The 19080-nt window shown below is 42.4% G+C and overlaps 1 pseudogene; it reads left to right on the top strand.

The window, feature by feature from the left end:
• The window catches only part of LOC126066230 (protein Shroom3-like), a 35484-nt pseudogene extending 18088 nt beyond the window's left edge, over positions 1 to 17396 (top strand).
• The last annotated feature ends 1684 nt before the right edge of the window (positions 17397 to 19080 follow it).

The following is a 19080-nucleotide window of genomic DNA, read 5'->3' as shown; positions in this document are numbered from 1 at the left end:
GACAAACAGGAGCCAGCTGCAGAAGCCCAGCTGCAGGATCCAGAACAAGCGAAAGCCCATGAGACTTGCCAGAATGTCCGATTATATTCAATGTAGACCACACACCCAAGAAAACTCCATTTGAACTGATTGGCTCCTCACAGCAGATCCTATCATGGAGATGATCACATCATATGAAATCTCTTTATGAAAGTGATCACATCATCATACGACTACCTAACTACATCACAACTGCCAAGCCACTGAGAACGTGGCCCAGCCAAGTTGATACATAATCCTAATGATCACAGCCACCCTATGTCCTAGATCACAATAAAATGATAGGTTCAAAAGATTAAGAATTACCTCAATTCTTAGAAAAACTGTCAATTAAATTTTAAAGCAAAACAATATCAGACATTCAACTAATGCAAGGATATCCTGCTGCAAAAATGAATAAAAACAGAAGCCCAATAAAAGAGAACAATGGGATATTTCTTAAAGGCAGCTAACTTTGACTTGAAATGTTAGAAAAAAAATTAAAGGGAAATATATTTGATGATACATGGCAAATATTGACTGGCAAATATTAAATTTGCATAGGATTATGTTTTTGTCTTTCAGGAACTGATGGCATTATTTAATTTTAGACAAAATAATATTTATCTAACCAAAATGTTCTAAGTGGTATCTGTTTTCTTTTTTTGGTCAATTTTAGAAACAACCTAGCAAAAATATATAAGATGATCATATTTAAAGAATATTATGCATCCATTAGGAGCACTGGTGGCACAGTGGTTAAGCACTCAGCTGTTAACCAAAAGGTTGGCGGTCTGTTTCTGTAAAAATTAGCCTTGGAAACCCTGTGGGGTATTTCTACTCTGTCCTATAGGGTTGCTAGGAGCCAAAACTGACTCGACAGCAAAGGATATGTATCTGTTATAAATTAAACTGTACGAACAAAACTATAACAAATATAGTTGGGAGGCAGAGACTGTTAGAAAAGGTTGCAGAAAAAAGAGAAATGACATAACCTCATCTTCAAAGGCTTGAAGTCAGTAAAGTTTGTCTCTAATTAACAAATAAACTAAACAGCCACACTTGAAGTTGTAGGATAACTAAAAAGTATTAATAACTCTCTAAGCTTTATTTTTCTAAGTTTTTAGGCAGACAGATATTCCTTAGTATAGGTCATTCCAGAAATTACATGAAACAAAATTTCTATTACTTAACCCTATTTTCCACAGAATTCCAGGATTAAATTTGAGATGTGTAACTATTGGAAAAATAATAGTTGCCACCAAGCTTATAAGGTACACTGTGAATTATGATGACAGGCAGGTTATTCAAGCATGAAGAGAAAAACTAATGAAGTGAGAAAAGAAAGAAACCCAGAAATCCAAGGGAGAAAACATAAATAAATAATAGCAATAATACTACAACAAACACATACATATTTCCTGCTTCCTTTGCTTTCCAAGTTTTCCTGAAATATATAACTCATACATAGTAGAGGTCCTATTAAACGCTTAGAACTAGAGTCCTGTAAGGCATGCTCTCCTTTATTTATGTCCATGGCAAAGAGTGAAGTCAGTCCTATTAGTCCAATATTTGCAATATGGGTGGGGTGGCCATTCTTCTGGGTTTCCCAGGGGCAGTCCCAGTGTATGCCTTTTGTCCCTATGGAGTTATTAAGTTTCCCTTCGACTCTAAAATCCATCCTGCTTTAGATGAAATATGATCCCCCTTGGAAGTTTAACTAACAAAAACTTAACATTGAGATGCATGAGAAAGAATTATGACCATACCTTTTTTGTCATAAGGAGAAACAAGACTAAAGAAAACAAAACAAAATAGCTAGCCTAAGAAGTAAAAAATAATTGGCTGACAAAAAATCTTACCAGGGCCCACTCTATCTCTATGTTTCTCAGCTCTGCTTTCTTGAGAGTTGGCTTCCTTCTTAAGAAGGCTCTTGAATCGAAGTAGCAAAGTATCTGTCAAGGGATAAACAACCTCTTTATGCTTCCAAGTCCAGCATAAAGAAAGTGCATTTCTCTCCTTTGGGCTTAAACTTCCTTGGCTCCAATCGGCCTCAAGACAATCCTTGAATGAATCATTGTGGCTAGGGGTAATTGAGTGGTTGACTTAAGCCTGAATGAAGTACTTATCAAGAGTTAATAATAAGGTCAGGACCACACAAAACATGTGGACAGAGTGAGGGAGACACAGTGTACTTAAGAAAAATAAAGATTCAGTCACCTAAAAGGGGAATCCAGGCCTTCAAACAACAAGTGTTCACTTGAGCAGAATACAAACCCATCTTGTGAAACTGAACCTTTAAGGTCCATTCGAAACCCAACGCAAACTTAAGAACAATTTATTCCAAAGCAGTGGTTTATTGGTCTTAGAGTTCCTCTACCATGAGTATGACTCAGTTACCCTCTTGCCTTCTTTTTTGTGGTTTTTCTCTCCAAACCTCCTGCAATCAATTAATATACCTGTTGCTGCTGTTGTTGTTAGGAGCCGTCGACTTGGTTCCAACTCATAGAGGCCCTATGCACAACAGAACGAAACACTGCCCGGTCCTGAGCCATCCTTACAGTCATTGTTATGCTTGAGCTCATTGTTGCAGCCACTGTGTCAATCCACCTCGTTGAGGGTCTTCCTCTTTTCCACTGACCCTGTACTCTGCCAAGCATGATGTCCTTCTGCAGTGACTGATCCCTCCTGACAACATGTCCAAAATACGTAAGGCGCAGTCTCACCATCCTTGCCTCTAAGGAGCATTCGGGCCACACTTCTTCCAAAACAGATTTGTTCGTTCTTTTGGCAGTCCATGGTATATTCAATAATCTTCGCCAACACCACAGTTCAAAGGCATCAACTCTCTTCAGTCTTCCTTATTCATTGTACAGCTTTCACATGCATATGATGTGATTGAAAATACCATGGCTTGGGTAAGGCCCACCTTAGTCTTCAGGGTGACATCTTTGCTCTTCAACACTTTAAAGAGGTCCTTTGCAGCAGATTTGCCCAATGCAATACATCTTTTGATTTCTTGACTGCTGCTTCCATGGCTGTTGATTGTGAATCCAAGTAAAATGAAATCCTTGACAACTTCAATCTTTTATCCCTTTATCATGATGTTGCTCATTGGTCCAGTTGTGAGGATTTTTGTTTTCTTTATGTTGAAGTGTAATCCATACTGAAGGCTGTGGTCTTTGATCTTCATTAGTAAGTGCTTCACGTCCTCTTCACTTTCAGCAAGCAAGGTTGTGTCATCTGCATAACGCAGGTTTTTAAAGAGTCTTCCACTAATCCTGACACCCCATTCTTCTTCATATTCTCGTATTATTTGTTCATCATACAGATTAAACAGGTATGGTGAAAGAATACAACCCTGACACACACCTTTCCTGACTTTAAACCAATCAGTATCCCTTTGTTCTGTCCAAACAACTGCCTCTTGATCTATGTAAAGGTTCCTCATGAGCACAATTAAGTGTTCTGGAATTCCCATTCTTCACAGTCTTATCCACAGTTTATTATGATCCACACAGTCGAATGCCTTTGCATAGTCAATAAAACACAGGTAAACATCCTTCTGGTATTCTCTGCTTTCAGCCAGGATCCATCTGACATCAGTAATGCTATCCCTGGTTCCATGTCCTCTTCTGAAACTGGCCTGAATTTCTGGCAGTTCCCTGTCAATATACTGCTGCAGCCGTTTTTGAATGATATTCAGCAAAATTTTGCTTGCGTGTGATATTAACGATATTCTTCTATAATTTCCACATTTGGTTAGATCAGCTTTCTTGGGAATAGGCATAAATATGGATCTCTTCCAGTCAGTTGGCCAGGAAGCTGTCTTCCATATTTCTTGGCATAGACGAGTGAGCACCTCCATCGCTGCATCTGTTTGTTGAAACATCTCAATTGATATTCCATCAATTCCTGGAGCCTTGTTTTTTCCCAATGCCTTCAGAGCAGCTTGGACTTCTTCCTTCAGTACCATCAGTTCCTGATCATATGTCACCTCTTGAAATGGTTGAATATCGACTAATTCTTTTTGGTATAATGACTCTGTGTATTCCTTCCACCTTCTTTTGATGCTTCCTGCATCGTTTAATATATTCCCCATGGAATCCTTCACTATTGCAACTCGAGGCTTGAATTTTTTTTCAGTTCTTTCAGCTTGAGAAATGCCGAGTGTGTTCTTCCCTTTTGCTTCTCCATCTCCAGCTCTTTGCACATGTCATTATAATACTTTGTCTTCTCGAGAGGCCCTTTGAAATACTCCGTTCAGTTCTTTTACTTCATCAATTCTTTCTTTTGCTTTAGCTGCTCGATGCTCAAGAGGAAGTTTCAGAGTCTCCTCTGATATCCACCTTGGTCTTTTCTTTCTTTCCTGTCTTTTCAGTGACCTCTTGCTTTCTTCATGGATGATGGCCTTGATGTCATTCCACAACTCGTCTGGTCTTTGGTCACTAGTGTTCAATGCATCAAATCTATTCTTCAGATGGTCTCTAAATTCAGGTGGGATATACTCAACGTCATAGTTTGGCTCTCGTGGACTTGCTCTGATTTTCTTCAGTTTCAGCTTGAACTTGCATATGAGCAATTGATGGTCTTTTCCACAGTCGGCCCCTGGCCTTGTTCTGACAGATGATATTGAGCTTTTCCATCGTCTCTTTCCACATATGTAGACAATTTAATTTCTGTGTGTTCCATCTGGCGAGGTCCATGTGTATAGTCGCTGTTCATGGTGGTGAAAGAAGGTATGTGCAATGAAGAAGTCGTTGGTCTTGCAAAATTCTATCATTCGATCTCCGGCATTGTTTCTATCACCAAGGCCATACTTTCCAACTACTGATCCCTCTTCTTTGTTTCCAACTCTCGCATTCCAATCAACAGTAATTATCAATGCATCTTGATTGCATGTTTAATCAATTTCAGACTGCAGCAGCTGATAAAAATCTTCTATTTCTTCATCTTTAGCCCTAGTGGTTGGTGCGTATATTTGAATAATAGTCATATTAACTGGTCTTCCTTGTAGGCATATGGATATTATCCTATCACTGACAGCGTTGTACTTCAGGATAGATCTTGAAATGCTCTTTTTGATGATGAATGCAACACTATTCCTCTTCGAGTTGTCATTCCCAGCATAGTAGACTATACGATTGTCCAATTCAAAATGGCCAATACCAGTCCACTTCAGCTCACTCATACCTAGGATATCAATGTTTATGTGCTCCATCTCATTTTTGACGATTTCCAATTTTCCTAGATTCATATTTCGTACATTCCAGGTTCTGATTATTAATGAACGTTTGCAGCTGTTTCTTCTCATTTGGAGTCGTGCCACATCAGCAAATGAAGGTCCCGAAAGCGTTACTCCATCCACATCATTCAGATCAACTCTACTTTGAGGAGGCAGCTCTTTCCCAGTCGTCTTTTGAGTGCCTTCCAACCAGGGGGGCTCATCTTCCAGCACTGTATCAGACAATGTTCCACTGCTATTCATAAGGTTTTTACTGGCTTATGCTTTTCAGAAGTAGACTGCTGGGTCCTTCTTCCTAGTCTGTCTTAGTCTGGAAGCTCAGCTGAAACCTGTCCTCCATGGGTGACCCTGCTGGTATCTGAATACTGGTGGCATAGCTTTCAGCATCACAGCAACACACAAGCCGACACAGTACAACAAACTGACAGTTAGTCCATAATTCCTTGTTCCTGGAATATAGTCCCACTCCACTTCGAAGAGCACTGGCAATGAGGTATCAGTAAATAGGAACAACCTGCCCCACCACCCATCATGTAACTGCCTCTGGCCACACACTACATCCTTCACTGGGGACTGTAAGTATCGTAGATAATTATCTCAACATAGATGTAGGTATAAATATATAAATGAAGACATAGACACAGACACTGATGTAGACATAGTCACAATCACAGACACAGACAGATATAGATATCTATTAGTTTACCTTTTTCATATGCTTCAATAATACATTAAAAAGTCTAGAAAGACACATTCCATTCTTTGCAGAGAATGCTAGCATTGAGGATAGTAGTTATTTATTAATTGCAAAATTAAAAATTAATTAAAAGCACAATTTCTCTATTCTAGTATTTTTTTTTTTTAGTGTCAAGAATAAAAGCAGAGGAAATTTCTATATGTGCTATAGATACTATTTTCGAAAAACTTATACTGCCTTTTACAGCAAAAAAATATGAAAGTGATTTGTAATCTGAATGCAGACATAAAACTTAAAAATTGGCATTACTTCATGAATGCTGTTTCCCCTTTCCTGTCTGATGGAGAGGGATTAACTTGTGTTTCCCTAGAAAAACATCAGGAATTGTGAATAACCTCTATCTACTGAAGCTACTAAACACTAATCTGTAGTTTTCTGTAGGGCTTTAGTGCTCGTATCTATGCCTATGTCATTGTTTTGTCCCCTCTAGTTGATTCCAACTCATAGCAACCCTACAGGACAGAGTAAAACTGTCCCATAGTGATTTCTAGACTGGGATCTTTACAAAAGCAGACAGCCAGGCCTTTTCTACTGTGGAGCAGCTGGTACGTTTGAACCACAAACCTTTTGGTTAACAGCCTAATGCTTAACCACTGCACCACCAGGGCTCCTGCCTAAGCCTATAGATGAGAAAGATATTTGCTGTTGATATCAGGAATGCCTGTTTCTAAAGTTTCCCTATTGGTAAAGAAGAGACAACTCGGTGGTTAATGTGTATTCTGGAATACAAAGACTACTGCAGTAACCACAATGCAAAATGAATGAAACCCTAAAATAAGGAAAATTTTAACAAGATTTTGTTTGCAGTATTTTTTTCAGTCATGTTATTCATGCAGCATGAATTCTGTAAATGTAAATATTACGAACTAAATATACTAGGCTATTAATTCCTCTATCCTTGTACTGTATAAAATTATGAATTGTTTATGACCATTGGAAACAAACGACAGGTCAGTGTAAAAAGAAAAGAGAAGATTGAAATTATTTCCAAAGAAATTCAAATTGATTAGTTATCTGTACTGGCAACTTCAGTTTGTGAAGGGAAAACCAGACATGGGATAACATCCACGTTCCTATTATAAATGGATGTTTGCAGTGTTTCTTCTCATTTTAAGTCATACAACATCAGCAAATGTATGTCAGGAAAACTTGACTCAATTCTAGTCATTAAGGTCGACTCTACTTTGAGGAGGCAGCTCTTTCCCAGTCGTATTTTGAGTGCCTTCCAACCTGTGGGGCTCAGCTTCCAGCACTGTATCAGACAATGTTCCTCTGTTATTCATAGTATTTTCCCTGGCAATTTTTTCAGAAGTAGACTGCCAGATCCTTCTTCCTAGTCTTAGTCCGAAAGCGCTACTGAAACCTGTCCATGATAGATGACTCTTCTGGTATTTGGATTACCAATGGCATAGCTTCCAGCATCATCACAGCAACATGCAAGTTGCTTGTTGAGAACAAAGAGAATGAAAAATAGGGAGTAGAGGAAAGGTAGGTATAAATAGGGCCATCTGACCAGTTTGAACAAATGAAGACTCTAATAGAGTATTTGTTCTTACTTCGTTATGAATGTTTATATATCTATTAACCAAATATTTTGTGTTTTCTTTCCTCTCTTGTTCCTGTATCATCTCATATAATATTATTAATAATATTTAACTTATATCTCAGTACTTAAATTACAGAATAACAAAAGAGAAGAGTGAAAGATTCAAAGATTCTACACCATCTTCAAAGGTCTAGCGTGTTTTTGAGTTATTCACTGGACAGTTCTATCACATGAGGCAGAAGTATGGCTTAGTGTCTTTATCTGGAGATTAAGTATGGTTCAGAGAGATGTGTATGGGCACCAAATGGTCAAGGGGTAGACAGTGCTGGTAGTTTTATGTGTCAATTGTGCTAGGCTACAAAAAAAAAAAAAAATTTTTTTTTTTTTTTTTAGGCTACAGTACCTATTTATTCAATTAACCACTAATCTAGGTGTTATTATAAAAGTTTCCTGTAGATGTGATTAAAATCCATAATCAGTTGATTCTTAGTAAGGGAGATTATTCTAAATAATCTGTGTGGATCTGAGACAATCAGTTGAAAGGCCTTAAAAGCAGAGCTGAGGCTTTCACGAAGAAAATAAACAGCAGCATCAGCCCATGACTGAAAGTTCCAGCCTGCCCTTCCTGACAACCTGCCCTATTGATTTTGGACTTGCCTATGTAGCCCCCACAATTATGGAAACCAATTCCCTGCAAAACATCTTGTAATGTATACCCCCAACTTTTTCTTCTTCTCTGGCTTAACCCTGATGGATACACTATTTTTCCTAAATGTAGAATTCTATCTTTTTCATATCACAAGTTGAGTTAAAGTTGTCTACCAGTCCTCATTCTGTACACTTTCATCAACAGACAGACGTTGAGTCATGGATGCACATTCTATATTTGCTTTTAGGAAAATGAGAGAGTGATAATCCTGAATATAAATTAGAGATGTGTAGTAGCAGCATCCTAAAAGAAAATAAACCAAGAAATGCAAGTATATCTGAATCTAATATCTTGGTAATAGCTATATGTTTCACAGAAAAATATAAGGCCTTCTCCCCATTAAAAATAAATTAACTCTTGACAAATCATGAAAGCTGGGGGAAAAGGGTGTTTTGTTTTGTTTCTAATTATGTAATCGCCTGAATTTAATGAATGGGCAAAATGTAAATTTGTACCACCTGAGATTTCATTAGGAATTAATAACGTTTGTTATCATGAGACATTGAATTATTCAGTTTTGACCAACTTGAGATAGAAAAACAATCAAAATATACACTAGACAAATCATTTGTAGCTGCAAAATTGCAAACCATGACCAGTTTAATATGGATGGACTTCATTAGCAGTATATTATATTGTACATCCATCATATATTAAATTACCATAATTACATTGCCTGGCTAATATAATAAGATGATGTTAATATATGACACAATGTATTTAGATGTCAAAAAGGATTTGGAAGAGAAAAATCTATTTTTATAAAGTACCCACCTAATTTATTACCAATCATATTTCAGTATAAGCAAAAATTTCGGGAAGGAGTTTGTAACTCTAATACTGCAAGAATATGACATTTATAATAAAACAAAGCTTTCCTTAGATAAGAGTATATTGAATGTTTTGGTTTAACAATCACAGTGTCAAATAACTGATTCTTTTTCTAACAAAAAAACCTACTGGGAGCAAAGATGTCAGCAATGAATATTAACACAACCTGTATGAGACAGTTCATTGCAGCTTCAAACTAAACATGAGTAGAAGAATCTTTTTCTTCTTCTTTTTTTTTTTTTTTTAACACTTCTCGAATTCTCACCATTCCCAAACTAATCCATATCATGATTCACTACACTGGGACCCCTAACATACATATTCTATTGGATTCTCTTTTCATTATTCACACTAGGTCTGTGATTACCTCTTGTCTGTCTCTGAAATTCACTTATACCTGCTCTTTTCCATTATAATCAAACCAAAAAAACCAAACCCACTGCCATCGAGTCAATTCTGACTCATAGCAGCCCTATTGGACAGAGTAGAACTGCCCCATAGAGTTTCCGAGGAGTGCTTTGTAGATTTGAACTACTGACTTTTGGTTAGCAGCCATAGCACTTAACCACTACGCCACCAGCGTTTCCTCAATTATCATAGGCTTACCCAAGTCCTAAGACCAACAAACATACCTGGATTAATACACAAGAACACTGGTCTCCAGTGAACACATTTCTGTACTACTCTGACACATTGGGTCACTATGAGTCAAAATTGACTCCATGGCACCTAACAACATCAGTCATGCATGCAGTAACTGCCACAGTTTTTTACTGAACAATAATTGGTCCTTCCCTCTGATGGAATAACCCCCATAACCATAACCCATTGCCGTCGAGTTGATTCCAACTCAAAGCGACCCTATAGGACAGAGTAGAACTGCCCCATAGGGTTCCCAAGGAGCGCCTGGTGGATTCAAACTGCCAACCTTTTGGTTAGGAGCCGTAGCCCTTAACCACTATGCCACCAGGGTTTCCTCTGATGGAATAGGAGAGGATAGTTAAATATATATTTAAAAAAAAAACAGTAATTTCTTGCAAAGAGGTAAGCAAGCCCATTCCTACAAAAAAAATGTCTATGGCACAAAATTTTTCTTTGGAGCATCTCAGAGCTCTTTTCAAAGCTTTACTACACGGCTTTGATACCTCTGGTTTTTACTACAGAATACCAGAGTTATATCAGCCCAAACCTATGTGTCCGAATCGTCCTTTGCTCCCAAACTACCGCACATGTAAATAGTTCAGTTCTTCTTTCCATTTAATATATTACCACGGTGAAAAACAATTTAATAGGTTATAAAACATCTAAGTTTGTATCTGATAACAATTTAATATAGTAGTCCCTTCATTTAAATAAGATAACATTATAATATAAATATTATTTTTTTATTATGTAAATAAATATAAATATAATGGCTGAATCTCAGGCAGAGTGACAGTTAGGCCAAAGTCATACTTCTGCACACAGAGCTTCCACCACGCCAGCCATTAGCTTATGCTTTATAATCTTGACAGAAAAAAGTATTTTCCACCCTTTTCTCCAGATTCCCTCCATTAATATTGATCACTGAAATCACAAACAAAAGCAGATAAAGACGTAACTAGGAAAGAAAATTGCAGACCAGTATCTCTCACGAACACAAGTGCAAAAACTCTCAACAAAATATTAGAAAAGTTAATCCAGCAATGTATAAAAATGATTATACTTCATAACCAAATGAGATTTATTCCGGGTATCCAAGGCTGGTTTGACATTTGAAAACCAAGTAACGTAATTCATCACATCAACAGGCTAAAGAAGAAAAATCATATGATCCTATCAACAGAGGCAGAGAAAGTATTTGACAAAACCCAATACCCAGTCATGATAAAAACTCTCAGCAAACTAGAAATAGACAACTTACTCAACTTGATAAAGAACACCTACAAAAACCTACATCTAACATACTTAACGGTAAGGGACTAGGTGTTTCCACCCTAGATGGAGAACAAAACAAGAATGTCCCTTCTGACCATTCCTATTCACCATACTGGAAGTTGTAGCTAATACAATTAGACAAGAAAAGGATATAAATGGTAGGCAGATTGGGAAGAAAGAAATAAAACTCTTTGTTTGCAGATGATATGACAGCCTATGTAGAAAATTTCAAAGAATCAACAAAAAATTCCTGGCAACTATAGCAAGGTTGCAGGTTACAAGGTTATATATGTAAGTCAACTGCTTTCCCGTATACTAAATAAACCAAACCTGTTGCCATGGAGCCGATTCCAACTCATAAGGAGCCCTGGTGGTGTGGTGGTTAAGAGCCTGACTGCTAACTAAAGGGTCAGCAGTTCAAATCAACCAGCCACTCCTTGGAAACCCTATGGGGCAGTTTTACTATGGGGCAGTTCTACTCTGTCCTATAGGGTCCCTATGAGTTGGAATGGACTCAATGGCAACGGGTTTGGTTTGGTTTGGTTTGGTTTGGTATAGGGTCACTTGAGTCGGAATCCTATATACTAGAAATGAATAATTGAAATTTGAAATGAAAAACACATCACTGGCCCCCCACAGCCTGATTCAGTCCCTGCAGCTGTAGCCCAGGCAGCTACAGGTCAAGGCAGAGCTGCCCATTGCTAAGCACATGGTTGTCCCGAACCACCTCCTCCAAGCAGTGGCCATAAGGTTTGAACTTGGGGGTTGCAGTGGCCCAGTGAACTGCGATGAGACACTTGTGTAGAGCAGGGCCTTGCAGGTACTGCCACCTCCAACTCCTTCAGCCCAAAGCACCTCACCTGTGACCCCCTGCACAGGAAAGCAACGTGGTTGGCAGGAGTTGAACTTCAGGTGAAGCACAGGACCAGGGAACCTGCAGGCCAACGTCACTTTTGGCATTTAAACAAATTTGAGGAGAATCAACCCCATGCCATCATGATGCGAATATGTAAGGCCACAACTGGCATTTCTTGGCACCATAGCTACCATTCCAGCTCCCTTACAAGTGACCTCTCCAACTATGACCATGCTTATCTGAGGCAGAGCACTGACCAGTACAGCTCCTAGGGGAGCATGGAGAGCCTGAAGCCCAGTGCAGGATGCCCACCCTGCTATCTTCTTTCCCCTGCCAAGTCCACCAGGAGCCCTGACCACCTGGCTCATAGCTCCTCCTCTACCAGCTCTAGTATCCTAGGGTATCCACCTCCTGGCATCTCTGGTCAAGAACGTATAGGCTCCATGGACACCACTTCAGCTCAAAGTGGCCTCCTGAAAGGGATGAAGCAGGCAGGCAGACATTCAATGTCAAGACACTCTGTGATACCCTGAGAGGAGTCTCAGCAGTGTACGAGGTAAACTTTTCACACCTGCTTCTTCAAAGTAGGGTTTGAAGGTCAGGGTTATGACAAACGGCATAATGTTCTTAGGGGCAAGGGAGTCCGACCCCCATCCTGGAACCAGCAGTTCCTTGAAGACTGCCAGTGACAACCTACCTCCTGAGGTGAGTTTACTCCTGCCCTCAGCTCACAGTGATGGTTATATATCTGTCTGGTACCTCCAGTAGCCCAGCTCATGGTCTAGCTTTGATCAGAAATGGTTCTACTGGCCTCAGGAAAACTCACCATGCTCCTAAAGTCTCCATTCATAGACCAACAGCTGCATACTCTACTAGAGGAGTTCAGAGAGCAGGCCACCAGTGAAGCTCAAGCGTAATTATACCCAGAAGGTGCAACCAGGCCTGCCTCTGCTCCCAACTGGCACCTACCCTGTACCTTCCCTGGATCCACACTTTGCCCAAGTTCCCCAGGCTTCCATGAGCAGTAATAACATGCCCTACCCTGCAATGGCCAAGAAGAGTGGATACACAGCCCCTCCGACAGCTTGTGACAAAATGTCTACCTTTGATGAGAATAGAGACCAAAATGGGTCTAGCAGGCCTGAGTTTGCCTTCTACCAGGCCCTAGAACATGATTCATTGTCCTCAGTGGAGAAGAAATCAGAAACTAACACCAAGTTGGTCCCCTACAAAGTCTATTTCCCATCAGTTCCTGAAAACAAGGAGGATACCTCCTTGAGAAGACATTTCATGTCCCTGCAAAGCAATAGCCCACATCCCGATAAGAGAAAGAGCACCATCAGCAATGAACCGTATTCTAATCAATATAGTCATACAGCCATAAACTCCCTCAGGCTCAGGCCTGGAAGTGGAAAAAGACAAGAGATCTTCCATGCCCTCACAGGCTGATTTCCAGGAAGACCACAATGCCAAATCCCAGAGGCGGCAGGAGACAGAAGGCCTAGCCTATCAATTACCTTTGGCAAGACAAGTCAGCCTTCTAATTTCCCCAGACTCTAAATAGACAAACCATGCAGAAGCTAGGAGGGGGATCTCAGGAGGGCTCTCCAGATGGCAGGCCTGCCATAAGTCAACACCCAGGCTGAGGACTCTGGAAGGAAAGCTGTTCCTGACAATAGGGGCCATCTGGACAGGTCCGTTTCCTCTCCAAAGCCCGAGGAAAGCCCCAGGAGAGAACCAGTACTTCAGCCTCTTTCCACAGCTCAGGCCCACGGAATGAAGAGTCCTCCTCTCCACGGCACCAGCAGACATACAGCCTGGGCAGGGGGAGGCTCACCTCAGGAAGTGTCTCAGCTCTGCAAAGCCTCAGCACCGGAAGTCCTAGTGCTCCCTGCTGTAGAAGCTTTCCAAAATCGAGTAGTGACAGCAAGGGAGCCAGAGAGCCTCAAGTGTGGGCTGTTCTAGTTATGGCCATACCTACAGGCCCAGTGGACAGTCTCAACTTCCAGCATTTCTGGGAATGAATTCGAGGAGCCAAGAACCACTGTTTTTCTGAATCCACCGAACCTCTAGGCCATACATAGGAACACCTCCAAAACAGAGAGGTGAAGCTAGAAGATGTTTCCTGGCAGACATGCAGTCAGCAGCTAAAGAGGGGTGCAGATGGCTGCCGTGTCCCCCTACTCAAGGCAGCGTGCTCACTTTCCCCACAACCAGAGAACTTTCAGCTCTTCAGCGAGGCCAAAAGGGAGGTCACATGGTGGGATGCAGGCCTGGCACCCCCCACTCGCCCCTGCTGGACGGCCCCTTCATCTGCACCTACCGGGACAGCATCAAGGATTCCTAGTCCCGAGTCCCAGGAACCACCTGCTTTCGACGGAGGCACCTCTAACTGGGTACTCATGGTGTCGAGACCCTGGCAACTCAGGCCCTCCTGGGCCCACATGGGGCTACAGAGCCCTGGGACACCAGCAATGAACAGCGTGACCCCGGCCCAGGGCGCCCCGGCCCGGCCAGTGCCCCCAGCTACCCCAAGACAGGCACGCCTGCGCCTGACCCTGAGCAGAAGAAGCACTCTTACCCGGAGCCCAAGAAGATGAACGTGGGGGGCTCTCAGAGGTGGCCGAGCTGGCACATGGATCCACAGAGGAAGGGGCTGCGTTTCCGCAGTGCACCGAGGCGAAGCGGCGTAGGTCCTCTGTGAGCAAAGGCGAGGCCTGCCCGACCCTCAGCCTGTTCGACCCGAGCTGAAGCAGTTCCTGCAGGGCACACTGGCAAGTACCCTCAACGCAGGTCCGGCAGGTCACCCTCAACCCCAGCGGGCTGCGGCTTCCAGGAACCAGGCCTCTTCGGAACCGTGCCCAGAGCACCTAGCTCCGGCCGGGTCGCCTGGCGCCTGAACGCTGGCCTCGCCTCTGCTCCCAGCCTGCACCCGCTGCCTCAGTGGAGCCTGCAGCGCAGCAGGCAGGCGGGCTCTGGAGGGAGTTCGCTTGTCTCCTGCAGGATTGCAGCAGCTCCTTCACAGGTGGCCCCATCTCAACGAGCAGCAGTGCAGCGACCACAAGGCTTCGGGGGAGCCGACAGGGCCGAGCTGCTCAGTGGAGGGCTGCGGGGTGCCCAGAAGGTGAATAGGAACCCTGAGGAGCCGTCCTCCTGGGGCTCAGCGGCTGAGAGGGCCAGAAAGTCCAAGTTAGCCAAGGACCTGATGGAACACTCAGACTTCCTGGCTGTCCCTGTCCACTTGAGATCCAGGTCATCCCCCAGGCAGACAACAAGTACCAGGATGTACTTTCGGGGGGACAGCAATGGCTCTGGTCTTCTTGTTAAAGAATGGAGCTCTTTGGCTGGCACTAGATCTAGGTCACTCAGCTTGTTCAGAAAGAGGCTGTGAAGAGATGGGGCACTCATACCTATCCTTACCCTGGTTGAGGTGGTACAGGTGTAAAGCAATTGGTGGGCCCTCAGTTCTCAGTGAATGTTCTGGAACCCTGGAGCATCTGAACCAGCAGAACACCTTGTCCCAGGCTACTGCCAGCAGGAAATGCCAGGCCAACCCACAGACACCAGGGCTATACCACTGACCGTATTCAGCTCAAATGTGCCTTCAACTGTTCCCTCCATCTACTGCTAACAGGCTGCTGCAGACCAGTATGCTTGAAGGGATGGTCAGGCAGGGTGACAGCCTCTTTCACCCTTCATCCCTGCAGTGACCCTCACCCCCACCCCCCCGCCCCAAGCAGCAATTTCAGCCTGACCCAGCCTCCAAATCCAAGAGGCCCTGAATCCAGAGGGAATTAGGAAGAAGGTCTCCTTGTCTCAGGGGCTTCCTCTTGCTTAAGTGAAACAGGCCTCAGTCTACAGCCTTCCTGAAGAACCCTTCTTACCTGAGTTCGCAAACCTAAAGTGCTATTTAAAAAAAAAAAAAAAAAGGATTTTTCCAAGTTCAAGCACCACTTCTGACCCAGACACACCAAGCACTCCAGGGAGGGTCTCCCTCCAAATACTCGAGTCAGTTCCACAGGCCTCCCCACCACCTTGGGAGGATTATGAGGATGAAGTGTTTGTGAAGGACTTGCCATCCAGTGCCACCTCCAGCCCCACATTTGAAGCTCTTCCCTCGCCCGCACTCCTTCACTGAGCCTGGAAGCCCTAGGGAATAGCATGGATGATTTCCTCCACCCCTCCGCAAGATGTGTGTGAGGCACAGTTGGACAGTGAGGCTTATGAGGACACCCCATACCAGTTTAGCCAATTTTCCAAGGTGTTGACAGCAAGGGAAAGGCCAGTGTCTGGTGCAGCTCATTTGGCAGATATACACTGGCTTCTAGGCCCCAAACTTCCATGTGGCTTCAGAGGCAACGGAGGCCCACCCACCCTCTATCATGGGTGCCAAGCCCCAACCTTCTGGTTCCCTTGGCAAGCAGCCAAGCCTAGGGTGGCCACCTCCCATCTGGGCTTACAGCCTCATCCATAGTCCAGTCAGTGAAACTCAGGGTTTAGAAAAGAAAGTTAGTGCTCTCCTCAGAAGACCTCAGAAGATGTCAGAACAGAGGTCCTTGCCAAGGAAATTGTCCACCAAGACAAATCTCTGGGAGACATTTTAGATCGAGACTCCAGGATGAAGACAACTATGGACATGAAAGAAAGTTTGTTTACCCAAGATATTAACTTGCTGAAGGAAGACAGCATAAAGTGGAAGGCCATGCAGATAGCTGTCAACTTCCCAGGATGCAAAGGCAAGAGGAGTGAAGAAAAGGAAACAGTGGACAGGTCAGCTGTCAACTGTCCTGCTTAAAACATTGTGTCAGCTCCCAAGGCTGAACTTCTGAACACAATCAAAGATATGTCAGAAGAGGTAACTGAGTAAGAGGAGCAGGTAGATGTCAACACAAAGAAGGCTGAGCTCATTGAAAGCCTCATCCATAAGCTTGAGACCCTCTAGGAAGCAAAGTGGGGGGTGGGGGGGCTTGCTGATGGACATCAAGCTCAATAACACCTTGGGAGAAGAGATGGAAGCTTTGATCAGTGAGCTCTGCAAGCCCAATGAGTTTGGCAAGTATACAATATTCACAGAGGACTTGGACAAGTTGGTAAACCTGCTACTGTCATCCTTAGAAGCCTTGAGGAAGATGCCAATAATGAAGAAAGGACCTCTGTCAATGAGAAGAGGAAGATCCTGGCTTGGCAGCACAAGGATGCCTGAGAGCTCAAGGAGACCTCGATTAAAGAAAACAGGTGGTGTTGGACATCCTGTCCAATTACCTTTTGGAGGAACAACTCCAGGATCATGAGCATTTTGTGAAAATAAAGACAACACACCTCACTGAGCAGTGAAAACTGGATGACAAGATCAAATTGGGCCAGGAGCAGATCAAGTGTCTACTGGAAAGTCTCCCCCTGGTTTCCATTTCTGAGACAAGGGCCTTGGCTTTGCCCCTGAACCTTGCAAGTAAGATGGTTCCTGTTGGGGGATATACTTTCAGCAGTATTTTGCCAACATCAACCTCTCCACTTTAGCCTTTTGTAAAATACCCAAACCAAAAGATCATTTTTGCTCTTGCAGAGAAAGCAGGTGCTTTCCCATTGCGAGTTTCGCTTCCCCCATCTCCATAACTACTTAATTGTACTAAAAAGATGTGGCAGTCTGATTCTTTAAAGATTGCAGCTTTGGATACCCTATGGGGCAGGTCTACTCTGTCCTATAGGGTTGCTATGAGTCAAAACTGGCTCAACAGCAATGGGTTTTTTATGCACACTGGGGAGGCAGTTTCTCCTAGTGACTTTCAACCCTGTATCATTAATCAGAAAATCCAGGCTTACAAAATTAATCTATTAGCTAGAGGGGAGGGAATATTCTTTCTGGTTATGCACTGTGGTTACATGATGGGTATGCTTTGTGCATCTGAACAAAGATACCTTCTTGGTAACAGGATGGCCAGGCCAGCTGTAGCTGAACGAAGGCCCCATACCCTTACCCTCTTTCACTTTTCCCATGCACTCCAGCACATATACTCCTCCAGCTGAAAGTATACAGAAGCCTTGAGTCCCTTCGTACATTCATCTTCTGCCTACGATGCATCACGGGGTGTGCATAGAGGAGATTTCCAGTGCCAACCTGCCCTGGGATGAAGATCTGAGGAATATTGACCCCACAATGTCTCTCACCCAATTCCTCTTTGCCCTAATCACTGTGTAGGTAATAACAGTTTGTGAGCTCATCATTTGGGAATGTCAGTTATTTGCTGAGAGCTACAGCCCTGCATAAGCTCATTTTGCATCTTGGCTTACTGCATCTCTCAACAATATTTAATCTGAAAAAAATGTTTCAGTAGAAACCACCATTTAAACTGTATGGGTTACTGGGGTTTTTCTTGATAAAAGAAAGCAAATTCTATCCAGAAAAAAAGTCTGTTATTTCCTTCTCTTCATGATTGATCCCCTGAAAGCTTGAATGTTGCTGGGAACGTACCCCTTTCTACTATTACTTTTCAGTAGAAATAAAAGTAACAAAACTGGTTGAAGGGTGTTTGAGTGATCCTTTAGTTTTAACAGGCAAAGGCAACATAGATCAGTATGTTCCACCCTCAGACACGTATCCACGTTGTCCTTCCTTTCTTATGGGCAGAATATCCTGACAGCAGGGTACAAATACTCATTAATGAAAGGTCTGCAACATAAAACCTTAAACACACACATGCTATGAGAGAAAGAAATTGTGAAACCTTCAATGTTGTTGTTACATATATTTTTAAAAATGAAAAAGATCATTTAGTTTGTGTGCAAACTATATATTTGGTTCTGTTTTGTGGTGGACATAGACAATTATGTTTGAGCTTTGTGTTTTGTGAAAACCTTAATGAAATGAAGAATGCCAAAAAATAGTAACTGCACACACAAAACAATAACACAATACCATTTACATTAACACACACACCCACAGCCCCCCCAAAAAAACTTAAGTATAACTCTAATAAAATATGTATGAGTTCTATAATGGAAAACTATGAAACTGATGAAATCAAAGAAGATCTAAGTGAATGGACAGATATTCTATGTTCATGGGTAGGAAGACAATATTATCAAGATGTTGTTTCTGCCCAGCTTGATTCAATGTAATCCTAATCAAAATCCCAGAAAACTATTTAGTGGATTTTGACAAACTGCTCCTTAAGTTTTTATGGAAAGGCAAAACACCCAGAAT

Source organism: Elephas maximus, chromosome 23 (genome assembly GCF_024166365.1).
Source record: "Elephas maximus indicus isolate mEleMax1 chromosome 23, mEleMax1 primary haplotype, whole genome shotgun sequence".
Classification (NCBI taxonomy): Eukaryota; Metazoa; Chordata; class Mammalia; order Proboscidea; family Elephantidae; genus Elephas; species Elephas maximus.
The sequence above is the reverse complement of the archived record's forward strand: the minus strand, read 5'-3'. Positions and strand labels throughout refer to the sequence as shown.